This window comes from Gopherus evgoodei, chromosome 6, assembly GCF_007399415.2.
Source record: "Gopherus evgoodei ecotype Sinaloan lineage chromosome 6, rGopEvg1_v1.p, whole genome shotgun sequence".
NCBI lineage: Eukaryota > Metazoa > Chordata > Testudines > Testudinidae > Gopherus > Gopherus evgoodei.
Window position 1 is genome coordinate 122,144,241 of NC_044327.1, and position 17,883 is coordinate 122,162,123.

General features: G+C 46.8%; 1 protein-coding gene across 12 annotated transcripts in view; it reads right to left on the reverse strand.

Moving 5' to 3' along the window:
* CTIF (cap binding complex dependent translation initiation factor) overlaps positions 1–17,883 on the reverse strand; it is a 357,428-nt gene that overhangs the window by 268,281 nt on the left and 71,264 nt on the right. The window lies entirely within an intron of this gene.

Sequence of the window (17,883 nt, forward strand, 5' to 3'; positions counted from 1 at the left end):
ACTATATCTATAGCATAGTGGTACAAAACAAAATACTGCTTCAGTGTCTGTGATTGCAAGTGGAACGGCCAAGAGGTAGTCAAAAGTGTGCTGAGCGAAACGGAACAAAAAGGTCAACCTGGGTTCTATTTTGCATGTTTTTGGTCATTAAAAATTTAATATTTGAGTGGAAAAAAAACCCAATTTCTTCATGATCCCATTTGCTGGAAACCACAGGGGAAAGCAGTGGGTGGTTTGGATCTCATTACTCTCAGTCTGAACTTACACACCAGAGCAGCATTAGGAGATAAGCAATGTATTGCTGTCTGCAGAGAAAGAACACAATCCCCTTTACATATAAAACCTTGTTCTCTGGTGGTGATAGTTTTGTTCCTAGCCTGAGCTGGAATGGCACTGAATGGTGAAGCCAGTGGAAGTTCAGGACAGTTAATTCTGCTCACAAACCGAGCCTTCATGTTATACATGATGGGGCATACCATATATGTATCCCTTTGTACAGTACACCTCCAGTCGGAGCCTGACTTGAAAGTCCCATGAGGAAACTCTGGATTTAATTTGAGGTTGATGCTACTTATTCATAAAATCATTCCTAAATTTGCTGATTTCTAGACAGCAGATAAATCTGCTCCGAAGGAGTTGTTGATTTCATAGCCTCTCATTTCCCTTGCCTTTAAGTCTGTCTTTGCCAGAAGCTGGCCTATTCTCCATGAACTTATCCAGTTCTTTTATGAACACTGTTATAGTCTTGGCCTTCACAACATCTTCTGGCAAACAGTTCCACAGGCTGACTGTGTGTTGTGCGAAGAAATAATTCCTTTTGTTTGTTTTAAATCTGTTGCCTATTAATTTCATTTGGTGACCCCTACTGCTTGTGTTATGAGGAGTAAATAACACTTCCTTATTTACATTCTCCACACCAGTCACCAGACACCTTTAGTTGTCTCTTTTCCAAGCTGAAAAGTCCTAGTCTTATTAAGCTCTCCTCATATGGAAGCTGTTTCATACCCCTAATCATTTTTGTTGTCCTTTTCAGTACCTTTTCCAATTCCAGTAGATCTTTTTGGAGACAGAGTGACCAGATCTGCATGCAGTATTCAAGATGTGGGTGTAGCATGGATTTACATAGAAGTAATATGATAGTTTCTGTCTTATTATCTATCCTCTTCCTTTCTCAACTGTGCTGGACAACTGCACACCCTCATGCCACCACAGGACGGGGAGTTGCTGGACATGCTTAATAAAGAGATTAAAAAATTAAATTCTAACTATTTGTAGACACAGAAGCTCCCACTTTTGAAAGGAAAGGACTGGGAACCACAGCGTCCTAGTCAAATTCCAGCTTGAGTAATTATGGTCTGCCAGCCTAAATTCACTCTGTGGTTTCAACCAGACACAATGTTCTTCTGTATTTCCCATCCTCAAGTGCCAGGACGTGTTGCTGTGAAACACCTGCCACATTTTCCCCCAGAGATGGCTGCCTTTCAGCAGAAGGTGAAATGATTCCTACATATAGTTGTACAGTAGGTAAATCTGCAAAGGACTTTTGGATCTCTCAGGATAAAACGGCACTACATAAACCTAAGTTATTAATAACAGAGTAAGAAACTATTATATGGCTTTCACTATTGTGATACAGGCCCGGGCTGGGCATTCCTGTCCTGCATGAAAGAATGTTATGTTTAAAAACAAAAAAAACTCGAAAGCATCTCCAGCCAATAATGCACCCTGCCCCCAATCCACACTGCACATAGAGGGATGCACATACATGCTTAATTCAAGTTTTGTAAGAGACTTGACATTCCACTCTCTCACCACACTGCCCTTCCCAATTTTGTTCAGGAAACGAAAAACCTCTTCAGAGCCTACGATTTTCCTTTATCAAATTACTGCTGTATTTGGAGGGCTGAGTTTTAATCCCCTGAAAACCTGGGGTTATAAATGGAAAAGCTGACAGAGCTTTAGCTATAGTGTTACTAGCAGGCGTCGTTCTAATTATTTTAAAGGTCTCTCTCCTAACATCAAAAGCTTGCATTTACATTGTGCATTTATCACAAAGGATCTGAAAGCTCTTAAGAAAATAAAACTGATGTATGTTACGAACTACTTGCAAGAGTCTCTTCATACGCCACTGAAACACAACCACCTATTTGGGATGAGAAATGAAGGCAATTACTATATCCAAATGAAACTGCACCTGTATGAAGAATGTAGTGACCTGAAATGGAATATAGCCAGGTCACATGGTTTGTATGCCTCTGCCCCTGTGAAAACAGCAATGAGATATTTCTAAACAAGAAATGGTCAGAACATCTGTGTTATATTTACTCCAAAGCACAACACCTGCTGCAGTAAAAGGTCCCCTCATATCTTCCTGGGGCACTGACTTAGGCGGGAACTGAACCAACCATTGTTGGTAATACTTTGCACTATCCAGGTATCGACCAGAGCAGATTCTGCATAGCTTGCAAACTCTAGCTGAATTCACCGCACAAAACAGTATGGCTGTAGCTTCTAGTTAATACACAATGTGTTCTATATCCTTTCAGTTTCCAGTCTCCAGAGATCCTTCACAAATAAAAAATGGAAACAGGACAGGGACTGACAACGTACTACAAAGCACTATATGCCAGGAAAATATTTAGATAAACGCAAAAGTGAATAGCTCTTAATAGCAAACATGTACAGCTTCCAAAAACATTACAACTTCACTACCAGGCATAATGCAGCCTGGGGGACAATCAAAACCCAAGCCAGAATTGAAAGTATGCAAAGTCAACCACTACCTGACTCATGACAGGGACATTCAATGAAACTGAAAGGCAATGCATTTAAAACTGATAAAAAGAAAAGCTTCTCACACAACACGTAGCCTGTGGAACACACTGCCACAAGATATCATAGATATTAGGAGTCTAAAAAGGATTATATGTTTATACGGGTAAAGAGAACATTCATGGTTACATTATTAGCAAGCTAAGAAACGAAGAAATATAAACCTTCATGCTTGGCCACTGTCATTAGTTGTATACTAGGCTAGAAGAACCATTGTTCTGACCCAGTATGGCCAGTCTTATGTTCTTACATCACACACTAGCGGACTGAGGATGGTAATAGGCAGGTCATTCCACATTTGTCCATTGTGGGGACTCAAGCACCTTCCCTCAGAAGCATATGATACTTTCCTCTATAGGAGAAAGTCCGCTGCACTAGATGAAGCACTGAACTGCCTAATTTTGGCAATTAATTAATTTTTGACTATTAGTAGTAAATATGCCCAATGGCCTGTGATGGGATGTTAGATGGGGTGGGATCTGAGTTACTACAGAGAATTCTTTCCTGGGTGTCTGACTGGTGAGTCTTGCCCACATGCTCAGGGTTTAGCTGATCACCATATTTGGGATTGGGAAGGAATTTTCCTCCAGGGCAGATTGGCAGAGGCCCTGGGGGGGTTTCTCTTTCCTCTGCAGCATGGGGCATGGGTCACTTGCTGGAGGATTCTCTGCACCTTGAAGTCTTTAAACCACGATTTGAGGACTTCAACAACTCAGACAGGAGTGGGTGGGTGAGATTCTGTGGCCTGTGTTGTGCAGGAGGTCAGACTAGACGATCATAATGATCCCTTCTGACACTGAAGTCTATCAGTCTATGAACTGATCCAATATGCCAATTCCTTATTCAACAATTACCTTGAAATAGGTTTAACATTTTCTCAGTCAAAGAAACAACTATACCAGTAAAGGTCAGTGATCAGTGACTGTAAGCTTCTGCCTTTACACTGACCATTACATAAGTGATCAGTAGAGCCCTGCGCGGATACAAAATTTGTATCCGCAGCCAATCTGCAAAAACGATCCACCAATATAAAGTGATTATCCGCCGATATAAAGCGGATATCCGCCGATTTGCAGGGCTCTAGTGAACAGAGTAGACCCCTGACCCTGGATGTCTGGGATCTTTCCCAATCTCTGCCACTACAAGTTTGAAAATGTTCGCCTAAAGCTAAGCACCTAAATAAACAACCTGAGTTTCAGAGCTGCTAAGCACTCTCAACTTCCATCAATGTCAATGAGAGCTACACATGCTCAACACCTCTTAAAAGGAGACCACCTTTTTAAGTGCCTAATTTAAGCACACACATTTGAAAATGTTGGCCTAACTGACTTGGCCAAAGTCAAACAGCATGTCAGAAACAAGAGTTGGGAATAGAACCATGCAGTAAGAAAGGAGGTTGGCTGCATTTCCATTTTATACAGTGGTGGGAAATGCACAAACAAAATCCACAGTACAGGGTTAACTGCACTACTCTATCTTGCCCCACCTCACGCTACTCCAGCAAATTCTGAGTGCAAATGCAAATCACAAACTATATAACTATAGCCTCTTAATTTTTAACTGCAAAGCACAGCAGCATTCACATCTGACAAAACAACAGAAGCCTCTTTGGAGCACTCACATTAACAAGGATCTAATTCAGTGGTGGGCAACCTGCGGCCCATCAGGGTAATCTGCTGCCGGGCCACAGGACAGTTTGTTTACATTGACCGTCCGCAGGCACGGCTGCCCACAGCTCTCAGTGCCTGCGAATGGTCAACGTAAACAAACTGTCCTGCTGGTGGGTCGTGAATTACCCCCACGGGCTGTGTGCAGCTCGCGGGCCACAGGTTGACCACCACTGATCTAATTGCTAACAACCATTCACACCTTACAGAAAAAGGATCCGAATGCTTATGTCTTTTATGTTATAGGGCCTGATTCAAAATCCACTAAGTCTTTCCATTGACTTCAATGGCTTTGGGTAAGGCTCTTAAGGTACAACCTGTGTTCTTTCCTGTTGCCTATTAATGAGAAAAAGCAGGAGTTCTCACCTCTCTGTAGGCTATATATGCAGGGTTCTGTCCACCCCATTTTGTCACACACTAATATTTCAAAGTATGAAATTATGAAGCAGATTTTAAGCCAGTTTGAGAGAAAAAGAAAAAAGAAAAAAAATCCCTGTTCTCAACCTATCTAGCTCCCATCTTCTGTCATTTCTGCCCAATTTTGGCATCTTTCTGAATCAGCTCAGAATGAACAGTTCTGGCTAAAGGACTTCATATGCTTACTGAATTGTTCCCAAATGTGCCCAGATTGTCAAAAAGGCTCATTATGTAGATCAGCATCATACATTAGCTCCATGAATAGGATTCCAAGTCTTATTAAAAACAAAATGAGTCTCAGAGGGAACCACACAGATAACAGGAGCTCAGCCCAGAGAGATATCTTGTTTCTCACCAGTGACGCCTCTAGCTAATTCATACTAATTATTAAATGGAATCCACGGATGTGCTCTCAAACGAATCCAGTCAAATCCTTAGCTGTGAGGATGGTGGCCATGATATATGGCCTTGTCATAAACAGATAAGTAAGAGTTAATAGAACAGAAGTACTTCATCTCTTTTGCCTGTAAAGGGTTAACAAAATCAGTGAGCCTGGCTGTCACCTGACCAGAAGACCAATCAGGGGACAGGATACTTTCAAATCTTGAGGGAGGGAAGTTTTTGTTAGATTTTGGTTGTTGTTCTCTCTGGGTTCTGAGAGTGACCAGACGTGCAACCAGGTTTCTCTCCAATCTCCCTGATACAGGTTCTTATAGATTCAAAATAGTAAGTACTAGGTGATAAGGCGAGTTAGGCTTATGTTTGTTTTCTTTATTTGCAAATGTGCAATTGGCTGGAAGGAGTTCAAATTTGTATTTTGCTGAAAGGATTTTAATTTGTACTTGTATACTTAGGCTGGGAGGGTATTCCCAGTGTCTATAGTGAAAGACCCTGTAACATATTCCATCTTAAATTTACAAAGTTAATTTTTACTGTTTTTTCTTTCTTTAATTAAAAGCTTTTCTTGTTTAAGAACCTGATTGGTTTTTTTATTCTGGTGAGACCCCACGGGACTGGGTCTGGATCCACCAGGGAATTGGTGGGGAGAAAGGAGGGAAGAGGGAGAGAAAGGTTAATTTCTCTCGGCGTTAGAATTACTTTCTCTCTCACGGAGAGTCTGGAAGGGGGAGAGAGAAGGAGGGAGGAAGATGGATTTTCCTCTCCGTTTTGAGATTCAGGGAGTTTGAATCGCAGTAATCTTCCAGGGTAACCCAGGGAGGGAAAGCCCAGGAGAGGCAACGGTGAGGGAAAGGGTTTACTTTCCTGTGTCATAACCTATTCCCAGATTTGGACCTTAGCGTCCAAAATATGGGGGTTAGCATGAAAACCTCCAAGCTTAGTTACCAGCTTGGACCTGGTAAAGCTGCCACCACCCAAAAAATTAGAGTGTTTTGGGGCACTCTGGTCCCCCCAAAAAACCCTTCCCTGGGGACCCCATGACCCAAATTTCTTGAGTCTCACAACAAAGGGGAATAAACCATTTCCATTCCCTTCTCCCTTCCGGGTGTTCCCTCCATGGGTTCCTGGAGAGATACACAGAAGCAAGCTCCGTGAATCTGAACAGAGGGATACCACCCTCTCTATTTCCAGTCCTGGAAAACACAAGCACCAAAAGAGAGCCAAGCTCTTCCCCCACCCCCCTACTTCACCCAGAGGGAATGCAAAGTCAGGCTAGTAAATCTAACACACACAGATTTCCCCCTGACTTCTTCCTCCCACCAATTCCCTGGTGAGCTACAGACTCAATTCCCTGGAGTTCCCCACTAAAGAAAAACTCCAACAGGTCTTAAAAAGAGAGCTTTATATAAAAAGAAAGAAAAAGTACATAAAAATGGTCTCTCTGTATTAAGGTGACAAATACAGGGTCAATTGCTTAAAAGAAAAATGAATAAACAGCCTTATTCAAAAGAACACAATTCAAACCACTCCAGCAAGTACACACATGTAAATACAAAATAAAAACCATATAAATCACTATCTGATCTTTTGTACTTACAACTGGGAAACAGAAGATTAGAAAAGCAGGAGACAAAAATCCTCTCATAGCCGAGAGAGAGTACAGGCAGAAAACAAGAAGAAAGGACTCACACACAAATTTCCCTCCACCCAGATTTGAAAAAGTCTTGTTTCCTGATTGGTCCTCTGGTCAGGTGTTTCAGGTTACTCCTTTCCAGGTGAAAGAGACATTAACCCTTAGCTATCTATTTATGACATCCTGGTGTTAAGATTCAGAGGGACTGGGTCTTGGGGGTCCCCAGGCAAGGTTTTGGGGGGACCAGAGTGTACCAGGCACTGGAATTCCTGGTTGGTGGCAGCACTACAGGTTCTAAGCTGGTAATTGAGCTTAGAGGAATTCATGCTGGCACCCCATCTTTTGGATGCTAAGGTTCCGAGTGGGGAATTATATCATGACAGGCCTCAAGAATGTGAGTGTGTGAGGAAATGAATAAGGGAGGGAATCTTCAAGAACGGGGGAAGATCTTACATGAACGCAACCTACCAGGACACAGAATAAGGTATCACCTATTCAGAACTCACGGCAGGATCACATAGGCGGGTGGAGGGGAGACAGGACTCAAGTGAGCAGAGTTGGAGGCATTTCCCACCCTTTTTCCAGCCTAATTGCTCATGGGATTTTTTTTCCTCTGCTAGAAATCTGCCAAGACGTTGATGTATATCAAGGTGTATCTTCCTGTCTCTTCCTATCCAAAAGAAAGTCCCTTTTTGCCTCCATATCTGTATTTTTTTAATCTAGGTTCACAAAGTATATATATTACATACACAGTTCCAGTTTGTTTGAAGCAGCCATTAGTTCTAGAGAGTGTCGCAGGACGCAGCTTGGAAGACCTGCATTATACAGAGTGATTTTTTTTCTTGTAAAGGCATTCCCAATTTCTTCTGCTAGCACCCACTTTTATCTCTCTATCTCTAAGTGCAGCAGTTCACTAGTGCCACACTAGCCTGATAGTTATGGCAGAGGACAGTAGAGAACTAGTGTAGACACTTAATGTTCTCCTATATTCTTTTCAAGCCTTTGTGTTTACTGCTCCCCCTGTCTCCTCCCACTTCCATCTTCACACCCTCTTCTGTGCTGCATCCTTCACTTGGACAGGTCTCCCAATTATTGTTCAGCCAAGTGCCTTCACTCTCCTATTGCAAGCCACCTTCACAAACCTCATCCAAACCAGAAATGTCTGCCAGCCAGTCTTCATTTGTTCACCACACTACATCCATTTGGGCCTTCAGAACATGAGCTCTTCTGGGCAGGAACCTTTTTCTTGGCATAATTACTTATTTTTGCTTTGCACATCTTGTATCTGTTTTCAAGTGCCACATACACTTACATTGCTGATGAATAACAGGTCACGCACACAGGCAAGTCTGTGGGTCCCCCGACCTGGTGCTGTAAAAGTTTCACAGGCCCCGACACATCATTCATTTCATGCTTAATAGTTTGCTGAGCTGATGAAAATCCCTGGGACATCTGCTTCCTGGCATGAGAATTCCAGTAACACTAGGATTTCAGAATTCACTCCATTGAGCTGGTCTCAAGCAAGCCACCCCTAAAGAAAAGGGATCGAGATCCTGGGAGTCAATGGGCAGCACTCTCCCCTCAGAGGTGAAAGTAAGCCAGTACGGGTGGGTATGGAGGACCTGTAAGAAAAGGAGACTGCCTGAGGGAGGGAGAAGCCTGCCCCCTGCATAAGAATAGTTTAAACTCAGCTGTTTGCTGAGCGGTTCAGCCCCCCCGGGGTTAGGAGTGGTTTCTGGCATCCTTGTTAATTTCACTCACAGTAGCTGGGGGGAGGGTGTGTTTGACCATGGCAGGGGCAGTCCTTTTCTGCTCCTGGGATGAGGGGATCTCTCCAATACTAATATAAACAACAAATACAAGCATTTGGCTGCACAGCTTAAATCTAGAGCTAATAGAAGCAGGTGGAAGGGGAAAACTCACTGTCACATTGGTTTCTCATCTCCTCCCTCCTCTTCCTCCAGCCAGACTGCAGACAAGGCTCTGCATTCCTCCCCCCACCTCAGCAGAGGTTCTCCTCCAGGCTCTAGCTTGCAGTAGAGAGACTGGCTGAGATGCCTGCTGCTGCTGCCTGCATAAGAACAGTTTAAACTCAGCTGTTCCCTGCGCAGTTCAGGCCTCAGCCTTAAGAGCCGTTTCTGGCATCCTTGTTAATTTCATTCCCAGTTGTTGAGGGGTGGGGGGGAGGGTGTGTGTGACCATGGCAGGGGCAGTTCTTTTCTGCCCCCGGGGTGAGGGGATCTCCTATACACAAAAAATGCAATCAAAATCAGGAACTATTTCCAAGTTCAAACCTATCCCATTCCCTCCCCAGCAGAGGATAATGGTTGTGATGTCCAAACTGCTTGCAGATCCTCTTTGAAATGTTACTGAACTGAGCAGGGAACAGCTGAGTTTAAACTGCTCTTATGCAGGAGGCAGGCTTCTCCCTCCCTCAGTCAGTCTCCCTGCTCCCTGCTGCAAGCTAGAGGGAAGCCCCTACAGCTGCTGAGTGCCAGGCAGGGAGAAAGCACGGAGCCCAGTGTCGGCAGCATGGCTGGAGCAGGAGGGAAGACACGGAGAAAAATGTGACAGTGAGTTTTCACTTTTTCAGGCTTATTCCAATAGTAAATTTTTATTACAGACAGTAATGGTAGTAGTAATAGTAGCTTTATTTTCTCTATCTATGTCATGCAGTGGGAGGGATCCATGAACTACATAGGAGAGGTGGGTTCCTTGCAATCAGACCATATGGGTAAGAAATGTAAATTACTTTCACCCCTGCCCAAACCCCAGGGCTCCCAGCCACCTCTGCAGCTGGTAGCTCCGGGGGAGATTTAAAGGGCCCGGCTCCTAGCTTCAGCCGAATCCCTGAGCCCGTTAAATCCTGATTTAAAAGCCCCAGGATTTAAAGGCCCCACTTCTTCCGATAGAGGCTCCGCCTCTTCCGGTTGAGGCCCCTCCCCCTCCGCAGGACTCTGGAGTACCGGTAAGTCCTTTAAGTTACTTTCACCCCTGCCTCGCCTTAACAATCCCTTTGGTAGCAGGCTCTCTCATCACAGCAAGAAGGCCGGTAACAGTTAAATCAATTCAACTAAACCAGGAAAGGTTTTCCTTCCAGTATTGATGCCTGGCTTCTCTCTCCCCTCTCATAAATTAAGTACCACAATGCATTGCCGCAGGCAACAGTTAACCCACCACATACTTGCTATATTGGCTGCTTCCACCAGCTACGTAAGGATGTATAACACTAAGGTTTGGGGCTAGTCTACACTAGAAGCTTGAAGAGGCACAGCTGTGCCACTGGAGCACATCTGGCAGGGTTACCACCTAGCCAGTCTGGGTTTTTTTATCGATCTGCCAGTTGCTAGAAAAATAATTTAATCTGCCTGTTTTTTTTTAACATGGTTTAAAGATGTGCATTATTATCACAATTCATTGGGATCGCTAATTCTAAAAGTTTCTGCATCCAGCTAATGATGATACAGTGTTCCCAATTCTGCAGTTTCAGCAACAACATATGAAAACTGTTGAAAATACAGCTGCTGTCTGCCCATCAACATGCAAGCGCACCGTGTATATGTGCGTGAGAGAGGGTTTGAGTCACATGAGAATGAGGAGACATGCAATGTAACCAATCTTATCTATATGTGTTCTCTCTCTAGATACTATAAGTGGCTGTTGGGAGGGGTTATGGAGTTGCCTTGTGTTTGGGGTTGCAACAGGCTTGCCTTGCGGGGAAGTGGGTGCCTTTTTTTTGCATTTCAAAAGGTAGTAACACTAATGTCTGAGGAAGATGGTCTATGCTGACGGGAAAGAGCTTTCCTGTTGGGATAATAAAACCATCTCCACGACAGGTAGTAGCTATGTCAACAAGAGAAGCTCTCCCTCCAGCATACCGCTGTTCGCACTAAGGTCGGTGTAATTTACATGCTCAGTGGGGTGCCTTATTCACACTGCCGAGCGGTGCGAGTTATACCAACATAAGTGGTAGTGTGTACAAGCCCTTGGTCGACTCTGCCAACTTAAGTCAGTATAACTAAGTCCCGCAATGGTATGGGAAATTGACACCCCTGAGCAACAAAGTTATACTGTACTGACCTAATCCCTGGTTTAGACAGCACTGGGTTGATGGGAGAGCTTCTCCCACCAACATAGCTACTGCCTCTGGAGGTGGAGTATCTATACCAACTGGAGAAGCTCTCCTATCGGCATAGGTAACATCTTCACTTAGTGCTACAGTGGTGCTGTAAGTGTAGACAAGCCCTAGATATATACAATAAATTGCAATATGATAAGTAAATATTTTAGAAGAGCTTTCCATATAGCACTATATCAATTATTATGAATATCACCCAAACCACGGTTATACTTATCAATGTGACAGCCTGTGGAGTGAAATGGTCAGAGAAAAAGGATGCTGATGGTACTTGCTGGCTACTAGTACTATGCTCTATTTGATCTAGTGGATAGTGTCTCCAACTGAGAATCAAGAGACTTGGGATTACAGTCCAGTCTCTGCCACTGGCTTGCGGCGTGAACTGGTGTAAATCATTTACAGTAACTTCCTTATGCTTTGGCTTCACCATCTGTAAACTAGGCATCACAATGCTAAACGCCGCCCTCTCTTTCTGTTAAGTGCTTTAAGAGATCTTACTCCATGGCGCCTCTTATGCTTGGAACAGCCTTTAATCAGGCTTTAAATTAGAATGTATTAATCAGGCTTCCCTCTCCACTTTAATGAAATGAGTGTGTTTTTAAAAAAACAATCTGAGCCATAAAGGGGTATGCTCCACCAACAATAGGACAAGACGCACTCAGCTAAATCTGCAGCAAGGGAGATTCAGGTTAGACATCTGGAAAAAACTTTAACTGTAAAGGATAGTTAAGCACTGGAACAGGCTAGCTAGGGAGGTTATGGAATCCCTATTACTGGGGGTTTTTAAGAACACGTTAGCCAAACACCTGTTAGGGATGGTCTCAGTATATTTAATCCTGCCTCAGCATGAGGGGGATGGACTAGTCCAGGGTTTCTCAGCCCATGGTTAGGAGCCAAAACTGGGTTATCAGAATGTTTCAAAGGGTCACTTGGCAGCTCCTGTCCCATGGGGCTGGCTCCTGGCTGGGCATGCCTCCCTGCTCCAGGCACTGCAACTTCTGGGGTCTCAGCGCCACTCAGGTGTGGCCCAGCCATCATCAGCACCGCAGTCCGGGAAGACCAAATTTGAGTGAGTAGCATGGCAACCCCATGAGCCAGGTCACAACTCCACTCGCACAGATTTGGTCCAGTTAGGAGGGTGTGGCCAAACCTGAGCGGGGCTGCAACCCCAGGGGGTTTTTGCTCAGAGGATTCCCTGAGCCAATTTCCTGGTTTAACTAGCCGGCGTGGACCAATCAGGTGGTTTCTCTTGCCCTGGCCTCTTCAGGCAGTATTTCCGGTAGTGTCTAACCCTCCAGTAATTGTTGGATACCACTCTGTGGCGGTGTGGAGACACCAGGATCCTGTAACCTTTGGTTCTAGACCCGCAGAGCCAATCATTTAGGGTGAAAGCTCTTTGGGAGTGGTAACTGCCTTCTAAGTGTTTTCAGTGAAGCATGTGGCCGGTGTGCTGATATTATCAAATAATAAGAATACAGGCATGAGAAAAGCTATGTAGGTACAAATCATTAATAATAATAATTAATTTAAGCAGAGATCTGTTCTACACAAGCAGAAAGAGCAGACACTATGATGGTTCCTTTATACTTACTGAATGAGTGCAAAGACAACAGTTGTTTTTATACAGTATGTTTATTCCTTTGGTAATAGGATGTGCATAAGGGGAGCTCAGATGGCATGTGCTTGGTCATGTGTTCCACTAGGGGGAGCATGGAAGCAGCATCAGGAAGACAGGCCAGTCCACCTAGCAAGCCTATGAGTGGCTGCCAAAAATCAAGGCTGGGACAGGAGAAAATAAGTAAGGCCAGACAGAGAAAGCGCCGCAGGTTCCCATCCTCAGCAAGGCTGTCTCAATGTTTGCACAGAACTGGAGGAGGCTGAAGGGCAGAAGAGGACAAGACACAGAGAATAGGATGACCAGGTGTCCAGTTTTCAACTGGAACACCCGGTCAAAAAGGAATCCTGACAGGGCTGGCAGGCTCCCAGCTAGCCTTCATGCCGCATGGTGCCCAGAAACAGCAGCATATTCCCCCCTCTGGCTCCTATGTGTAGGGGCAGCCAGGGGACTCCACATGTTACCCCCATCCCAAGCACTGCCTCCACAGCTCCCATTGGCTGGGAACCACAGCCAATGGGAGATGCGGGGTTGGTGCCTGCGGATGGGACAGCGCACAGAGCTGCCTGGTTGCACCTCGGCTTAGGAGATGGTGGAGGGACATGCCGCTGCTTCCAGGAGCTGCTTCAGGTAAACGTCACCCGGAGCCTGAACCCCTCAGCCCCCGCCACACACCCTCAACCCCCAGCCCTGATCCCCCTCCCACCCGGCGCATCCTCCTGCACCTCAAACCTCTCATCACCAACCCCACTCCAGAGCCTGCACTGCCAGCTGGAGCCCTCACCCGCTCCCGCATCCCACTGCCCCTTCCTGCACCCTGAACCCCTCGGTCCCAGCACAAAACACCCTCCTACATCCCAAGCCCCTCATCCCTAGCCCCACCCCAGAGTCTGCACCCCCTGACAGAGTCTGTACTGCCTGACAGTTCCCTCACCCCCCCACACACATCCCAGCCCAGAGCCCCCTCCCACAATCCGAACCCCTCAGCCCCAGCCCAGAGCCGCCTTCTGCACCCCAAACCCTTCCTCCTTGGCCAGAGCCTGCACCCCAGCCGGAGCCCTCACCCCTCCTGCACCCCCCTGAGCCAGCCCGATGAAATGAGCAAGTGAGTGAGGGTGGAGAGAACGAGCGACAGAGGAAGGGGGGATGGAGTGAGCGGGGACAGGCCCTTGGAGAAGGGGCGGGACAAAGGTGTCTGGTTTTGTGCAAGTAAAAATGGGCAATCCTGATGGGGTGGGGGGAGACACAACATATGGGGAATTCATAAGGGGATGCAAAGCAAGAGAATTAGCAAAGTAGGAGTGAATTTTGACAAAGATACATGAGGTATTTAAAAAACATTTCCCCACTCACCCCGCCTTGGGAAAGGAAATCCCCATGCCCCCCTCCAAGCCGAAGGGATGTTCCTGCTTTTTACTTTTTGTGTCCCTCCCAAAGACTCGCGTTGCAGCAACCCAGATGCTTCCTGAACAGCCAGAGAGTTGCTGCGCTGCAGAGTGACAGGAGATGGTCCATCTCAGTACGTCTGAGCAGAGTTACTTGGATTTCTCCGCTTCTGCCCACAGTCTTGGCTCATCAGTCTTCCTGTAGTGAAGGGCCCCCTCTGGTCACTAGGCCAAAAAAGCTGCTGCCTTAGTACTCCCATTGGCTAGGTCTTTCTGCCTGCACTGACTGATTTCTTTTTGCAACCAGTCCATGCGCCAGCTCAGCGTATAACAAACCAATCCAAACTCTGGCATGTGGCTGTCATCCAAACCTAGTATGATGCAAACCACTGCACACTTGCTTCCCTGCTCCTCTCCAAGGCAGGGCCCAGGCTTGCTTACAGTTCAGATGTTAGCAATAGTAACAGGTGCTCATGGTAATAGTATCATCAACCGTACACGGTCTACACCAAAAGCAAAGAAACTGTTTGTAACATGTTGCAAACATCAGCATCAATTTCTTATCAACCGGTGGCATGCAACTGAATGCAATCAGGCAGCCGTGTGCGGAGTTCATTTTCCATATGGGAATGCCAAGTGGAAACAAACCACCACAGAATAATTGCTGGTTTCACAATAGCAGCCCTGTTAGTCTGTATCCACAAAAAGAACAGGAGTACTTATAGCACCTTAGGCCTTGGCTACGCTGTCACTTTACAGCACTGCAACTTTCTCGCTCAGGGGTGTGAAAAAAACACACCCCTGAGCGCTGCAAGATACAGCGCTGTAAAGCACCAGTGTAAACAGTGCCGCAGCGCTGGGAGCGCGGCTCCCAGCGCTGCAAGCTAAATCCCATGAGGATGTGGAGTACCAGCAGCGCTGGGAGAGCTCTCTCCCAGCGCTGGCGCTGCGACCACACTCGCACTTCAAAGCAAGTTTCAAGTGTAGCCATACCCTTAGAGACTAACAAATTTATTTGAGCATAAGCCTTCATGGGCCAAAACTCACTTCATCGGATGCATGCAATAGAAAATACAGTAGGAAGATATATATACACAGAGAACATGAAACAATGGGTTTTACCATACACACTCTAACGAGAGTGATCAGTTAAGGTGAGCTATGCTCAAATATATGTGTTGGTCTCTAAGGTGCCACAAGTACTCCTGTTCTTTTTGAGAATAATTGCTGTTGCCTAGCAGGTGGGTGGAAGTGCCTGGCAGTACAATAGAAATGTTAAACTCCCACAACTGGGGGAGAAGGGGGGCTGAGGCTAAAGGGACATAAACCTCACGCGGCTTATATTGGACAGCTTACCCACCCTCTAACAAAATCACAACTAAAGTTGCATGTCTGTCACGGAGGTCTTGGATTCCAGGACTTTCTGTGACTTCTGCAGCAACTGGTGCATCTGGCTCCAGGGCTGTGCTTGGGCAGCCTCTGGGTCAGCAGCAGTTTGGGTGTGGGAGGGAGCTCCGGGCTGGGGTAGGGGTGTGGGGTGGTGCTTACCTCCAGGGGGCTCACCAGAAGTGGCCAGCATGTCCCTGCCGCTCCTAGGTGGAGGGGCCAGGGAGCTCTGCATGCTGCCCCTGCCTGCAGGCACCGCTCCTGCAGCTCCCACTGGCTGCAGTTCCCAGCCAATCGGAGTTGCAGAGCCGGTGCTTATGGTGGGGGCAGCATGCAGAGCCCCCCAAGCCTTCCCTCCCCCAGAAGCTCCAGGGACATGCCAGCCACTTCCAGGGAGCTCTGCAAAGCCAGGCAGGGAGCCTGCCAACCCAGCCACCCTCCACTCCAGCACCAGCAGGGGTCCCGGGCAGCACACCACCACCTCTCTGCCCCCCCAGCACCAGCAGGTGTCCCAGGAAGCCCACCGCCACCCCCCCTCCAGCACCAGTAGGGATCCCGGGCCACCCGGCACCAGCCTGCCCCCAGCACCAGCGGGGGTCCCGGGCCGCCCGCCGCCATCCCCCAGCACCAGCACGGGTCCCGGGCCGCCCGCCGCCATCCCCCACCCCCCAGCACCAGCAGCGGTCCCAGGCCGCCCGCCGCCATCCCCCAGCCCCAACAGGGATCCCGGGCCGCCCGCCGCCATCCCCCAGCCCCCAGCACCAACAGGGGTCCCAAGCCGCCCGCCGCCATCCCCCACCCCCCAGCACCAGCAGGGGTCCCGGGCCGCCCACCGCCATCCCCCACCCCCCAGCACCAGCAGGGGTCCCGGGCCGCCCGCCGCTATCCCCCACCCCCCAGCACCAGCAGGGGTCCCGGGCCACCCACCACCATCCCCCACCCCCCAGCACCAACAGGAGTGCCAGGCCGCCCACCGCCACTCGATACTGCCCCTCCTCAGCACCAGCAGGGGCCCTGGCTCAAGGTTTAGTTAGGGTATATAGTACAAATCATGGACAAGTCACGAGCAGTGAATTTTTGTTTACTGCCTGTGACCTGTCCATGATTTTTACTAAAAATACCCGTGACTAAAACGTAGCCTTAATCAGAACACATACTGAACACGTCCATCCCACTCTATGGCCTTGTCTTCACTGAGAAGTTTACCTGAGTTATAACTAAATGCTGGTCCTAACTCTAGTCTTGTCCATATATAAAAACACTTAACTTTGAGCAGCGGTGCTTTTAACTGCACTTCATTGGCCCAAGAGGGGACGCAAACTAAAACCTGAGCATGCACAACTCATCAGCTGCTAATATGACCACTCTGTAGTGCAGACATAGGCTAGCACCACTGAAGTGCCATGCTTTCCCACAATTTCCCCCATGTGCCCAGAACAGACAGACAAGTTCTCCCACAACCCACAGGGAAAAAATTCATAGAGTAGCTCAGCGTAAGTGCAGCACCTCGAACCACGGGATGTGCCCCCAGAAGTGTTAGCAGCACACATCAGTGGCAGTGTGGACACAGCATTTGGAGTGTAATTTCACAGTGTAGCCATTGTCATTTAAACTAGGCTCTCTCAAGTTAACTGCATGGAAGACATACCTGAAGGGCCGTACCCATAACCAAACCCCACAACAGCCTTGTGAGGTTGGTAGGTATCATTTTACTTCCTTTACAGATAGGGAAAACAGACACAGACACCGATGTGAAAAGTAACCTACAAAAGGAAAGAAGCTGCAGTTGCCATTTTTAGCTTCATTATGACGACACCCAAAAATGATGTCTGCATTTCTTTGACGTTAGAAACTCAGGCCTTGCGCATGCTGCTTTTCCTAGAAGATTCGATAGGGGGCTTAAGAGCTAGCAGGGTTATGACATTACAAGTTTCAAAGAAATAAAATCTAATTAATTGAAAGGAGAAGTGATTTTTTTTCACCTCAGAGAACCTTTGTTAAAACCTATTTAAATCAAATGCCTGATACAATCTCTTTGTTAAACACTCAGTCTAGCCAGAATTTCCTGATCCAGGTGCCTAAAGTTTGGAGCCTAAAGACTATGGCACGCCTATAAATTCCAGAAGAATTAAGGAGAATTGCAAGTTCTCAGCTCATTTCTCAATCAAGGGGCTTTGATTTAGGTGCCTAGATATGGATTTAGGTGACTAACTTTAGTGAATAATTTGAAAAGTTTGGTCTCCACACTCCTAACCCTTCAACTGAGTGCTGACAAATTTGCCACTTTAGATCTCTGGTCCTCCATGGAGACCTCCAGCAAAATCAGGGAATTTAGGATTACATTTCTAAAGGTTAAAAAAAAAAAACCTCAAGCCTCTCAGGCCTCCTTTACCCATCAGAAAGAAGCAGGT